The 5,037-nt window shown below is 35.7% G+C and overlaps 1 protein-coding gene across 1 annotated transcript in view; it reads left to right on the plus strand.

Annotated features, from left to right (window-relative positions):
• LOC109094158 (ethanolaminephosphotransferase 1-like) overlaps positions 1-920 on the plus strand; it is an 11,370-nt gene extending 10,450 nt beyond the window's left edge. Inside the window, exon 10 of the mRNA XM_042750323.1 lies at positions 1-920. This exon is cut by the window's left edge and continues 1,318 nt beyond it. The gene's annotated coding sequence lies outside the window, so the exon portion shown is untranslated.
• Positions 921-5,037: the final 4,117 nt, after the last annotated feature.

Below are 5,037 nucleotides of genomic sequence, written 5' to 3' on the forward strand. Positions count from 1 at the left end.
TGTGAGTTGAATGTATATGTAAATATATGGATGAGTGAATGTGTATGTGTGTGTGTGTATGCGCATATGTACTGTATGCATATATGTGTATGTTTTCCACTTGTACACTAACTCTGGAAACCTCATGCCTCCATACACTGTTTCTCTGAGATGAGACCCAGATCGATTGATGTTTAAACATGTACAGTCTATTCGTGTTGTTATAACATTGTATTGTTGTTCATCTTGCTTTTATTATTTTATCTTCATAATATAATGGGATGCATATTTCTTATCCTCCAAATACCTTCTGTTTCACATGAATTGAGAAATAGCATGGATGAAGGACTTACATACTTTAACTGCGATATCCCAAGTAAAGTCATCTGTTATTATGTCAGACAGTATCTAATTATTGTCCAGCAATGACACTCATTTCTAAAGACACTAGTACAAAATTTAGATCAGAAAGCTTTTAGCCAGCAGATGGCGCTTTTTTTCTTTTTTTGCAGTAGAACTACATATTTTTGCATAGAGTCTGATGGTAGTGCCTCTGAGGGTCAAATTCACTACGCAAATCAGCACATTTTAGGTTTTTCATAGGAGGCTGCTGTCAGTGTGACTGCTTTATAGTGCACAGAATATCATAGGAGGCTGCTGTCTTGATGTGTTTTGTTTGTGTAACTATTATTATCATCATTTTAAAACTAAACCACTCTTAAATGTGACCATTTGGTTGCAGGAGGACTCTTATCAAGTGCTGTATAACTGCATTTGTGTGATGCTTTGGAGAACAAGCAAATGTAGCATTTTTTTTTTTTTGTTTGTTTGTTTTAATCTAAAGTGGGATGAGACCTCTCAAACCTCTGCATATTGTAAAACAAAATCCAGCCATGTTGTAACATTATCTTGTTGTGCTGCCCCATTAAATGTAAGTGTATCCACAGTATCATTTTGTCCTATTGCAGATTTTGACACCCCAGTCCCAGGACAGGCAGGATTTCACTCGGAGGCACAGTACATCATCTGTGTTTCAGGTACTGAATAGTGCACCACCAAATGTTTTGTTTGATGGAATTAACCCTTATTGTGAGAGATAATACCATTGCATTGCACATTTTTTGTAATTTTTCAGTTGTATCCCAATAGAGGACATGCAAAATGTGAACTTGAGTTTTCAGAGAATCAATTAGACATTAGATAATACCATTGCATTGCACATTTTTTGTAATTTTTCAGTTGAGCCAAACCCCTTAGACTTAAAATATTTATTTAAGGTCAACGCTGAGTAATTTAACAATCTTGCAGTAACCTAATTTGGTTAATGACTAAACATAACACATTAACCCATGGTTTCACAGACAAGGCTTAAGCCTAGTCCTAGACTAAAATATAAATCTGAGCTGTTTCGACTGAAAGAAACTAGAACTGACTAATCTTAAAACATGTCAGTGCCTTTGTTTTGTCTTAAGATGCACACCAGTAATGCTTTTTTTCTAAGGTATGTTTATAAAAATTACTTAAATGTCCTAATTGAACTATGGCCTAATCCTGGATTAGTCTAAGACCTGTTTATGAAACTGGGCCTTAGTGTTTTTAAGCAAATGTTTTATTTTAAACATCATTTACAAAATTAACATTTTTACATTGAATTTACATTATTTGCAAAACTTTTTTGTTATATTGCCATTTGAACTGCAATATGATTAACTTTCATAGATAAACTTTAAAGTGGGCTCAAACCTCAATTTAGTTGTGATAGTGTCTCAGGACACATTATTTACATTATTAACAATAATAGTTCTAATTTTTATTAACAGTAATGTATTTCTGTCTTCAATGTTTTATAATTAGTTTAAATTACAATACTGTTAATTTAAAAAAAAATCTGATACTATTACAATGTTTTATTTTACACATTCGTGTTTTAAATTCTTTCAAGCCTTCAAACTCTTTCAAATACAAGCTTTTTATTTCAGCAGAATACTAGTGAAGTGCTATAAACCTCTATCTAAAAAAAATGTTGAAAATTAAGTGTACATTGTGCTTCCAAATGCATGTTAAACTCCGCACATGCAGAGATGAAGTTTGCTTCATTTACTGTGAACTCAGCTGCTCTGAGAGACACTGAAAACATCATGAGCTGCTGGATTATACAATAGCATATAACAGTTGTGAATTTTTGCAAGTATATATATATGCTTTGGCATTTGAAATGAAAAGAAAAGGACATGGCATGTGGCCAAGATAGATAGATCTACATTTGTTACAAAAGTGTTGGCAGTAAGCATTGATCTTGTAGTTTGACTTTAGGGAGCTGTTAAATTTCACGGGTATTTTAGCCGTCAAAAAGTGTTGGTGTGTTGCAGTCAAGAGTGACAGTTTTTATTATGGTGTGTTTTAAACCATATTTAGTAACTATAGGCCTATGTATTACTGAATTGCTTTAACACCCGTGTTGCAGTGTTGTTACATTCGGGATAGTCCTGTTCCTAAACTGACAGTTAATCGGAGGTTGCATGAATTAAACAACGACAGCGTCAGTGTAATGTTCCTGGAGCGCAGTCCGTTTTGTGCGTGGCTGACCCGGTGCCTCGAGCGGGACCGGGAGAGCGCGCTCAATAATGCATGCACGTCATTAGAAACCGGAGAAGGCTGGTGTATAGCCGTTATTTCCTGGGAAACGCGAGTCAGGGCGAGGTGCTGATAGTCCCCTCTGACGCACCTCAAGTTACACAGAAATCTTTGAACTTGAAGACGTGTTTCCCGCCTCGTGCGCCAATGCATGTAGTTTTGCTAAGTTTTACGTGGGTTACTGTTAGCCCCGTGTGGTGGCACTTCTGCTTCACCAAGAAGTCCCGGCATTCATCTTTAATTCAAACCAGGATTAACCGGTTTGAAAGGTACATCAGTGACGATAAACTCCAGGTAACTGTTACGGCTTAAACTCCGCGCGACCCTTCAATTCACCAAAGCACCACGTGGGCCTTTAAAATTCTCGCGCCATTTGATCTCGGCGTTTTTTTCTAAATAAGATATGATGGGTTGACATATAGTTACTTATCAAATTAGACATTCATTGAGGCATTTAATTCTATCTTATACATTTTGTCTCACAGAATTGTTTCAAATTTTGATATGCAGGCCTGAAAAGTCATGGGACTAGGCTATAATTATTCTTATAATTATTTCTAATTATATTCAAAGACAAATATGTATTATAGAAAATGATAGTGAGACCAGTAAAAAGTAGCCCAAGTCCAGTCTATGATGTCCCAGTTTGACTAATGATTTATTATGTTTGGTGCTAGGCAAGTTTGGGCTTGTTTAAGGCAAGATTGTGCTTCACAGATGTCACATTGACACACACCACTGGATAAATTATTAACATTCCTGAAGCTCAAACAGTAGAACATGACACTTGCAACGCCAAGGTCGTGGTTCAATTCCCCGAAAGTTGCATTTGCAGTCAAATAATTTGGCATATTATTTTAGCCAATGCAACTCACAACACATTTAAAATATATATATATATATATATATATATATATATATATATATATATATATATATATATATATATATATATATATAATGTATACTTTAAATGTGTTGCGAGTTGCATTGGCTAAAATAATATGCCAAATTATTTGACTGCAAATGCAACTTTCTCCATGGAATAAGAATAAGAGATGGGGTGAGCAAGAATAAGAGACTAGACGGGTCTATGTTCTGTTCCTAGCTGTCTCAAGGGTTTAATACATTGACATGATCTTCCCACGGAACTGAGCTGATGTGCCTCTTTATCACTGGGTTGCTCAGTACAGTAAGATACCCCTGTAGCGTCCTTCTAGTTAAGTCACTGAGGTGGTACATATTAGTTCTTCTTTTCTATGGTGTGTTTAATTAAAGCGGAGACAGATGGGATTGTCTTGGATGTAATGGTAGCACCCTGGTAATGTCCAGACATTAGGTCATTGGTCTATTTGAGGTCAGACCATTGCTTGATGTATTGCTGGACATGTTCACATACTTGGACATGTAAGATACTGTTAAAATGAAAGTTATTGCATTATATTGCAAAGATATTCAACCAAGTGACATTTATTTTAAAGAAATGTAATTCAATCAATAAATTTATCCTTTTTTTTCAATAAAGCTTTCTGGATGGTAGTGTACATTTACTAAAAATCATCTTGACATCAAAATGGGTTAAAATTATTTTTGCAAAACCGTTAGAAATTTGAAGTTAATTTGGAGAAAAGAGCCGCATTTGTTTGCAGATGCCACTTGGTTGTGTTATGTTGTTAGCTAATGCAATAAAAAAAAAATCATACAAACTGTTGAAAAAAAAGTTGGATTATATAATCTCAGCATACTTAAGTGTCTGACTTGGCTCTTTAGGAACTATGTGGTTACAAGTCTGAGTTGAGGTGCAGACATGCCACACTCACTTCGGATCAATCTCTCTCCAGCACACATATCTATACACGCACACACAAAGGCCAAGCCCCCTCAGCCCCATATCATGTACCAAAACAAAGTGTTCATAATTCATGAGCTCCTCACCAGCTGAAAAGAGGGAAAGATTCCTTTACATGTCCATTATTCAAAACCCTTCTGGCCATTGGGGAGCAGCCACAACACAGTTGCTCATTTAACATACACGCTACAAAACACGCACACCCTTAAATTAGCCTAATTAGATGTCTATAATTAGGCGAGCACTCCAGTATTGTGTATCCTGCCAGTTTATTTGTAAGATAAGTAAAAACAAAAACGTACCAAAATGACATTGCCACATTCCTGAATAATAGTTTACTAATTTATTGTACTGTAAGCATCAAACAAAAAGCCAATATAATACTTCAATTATATTAGCCATATTCCTCACAAGCTGGCTTATGGATCCTCATCCTTTGGCACCGACTGGCATAGTTGAGTGATGCCATTGAGATGCATTCACTCAGAAAGCGAGAAACATGATAGCAGCTTAAAACCTACAATAGGTATCAGTCAAATCCCATCCAGACAATTAAGAAACTCAAGAGTAGTCAA

Source organism: Cyprinus carpio, chromosome B23 (assembly GCF_018340385.1).
Source record: "Cyprinus carpio isolate SPL01 chromosome B23, ASM1834038v1, whole genome shotgun sequence".
Lineage (NCBI taxonomy): Eukaryota > Metazoa > Chordata > Actinopteri > Cypriniformes > Cyprinidae > Cyprinus > Cyprinus carpio.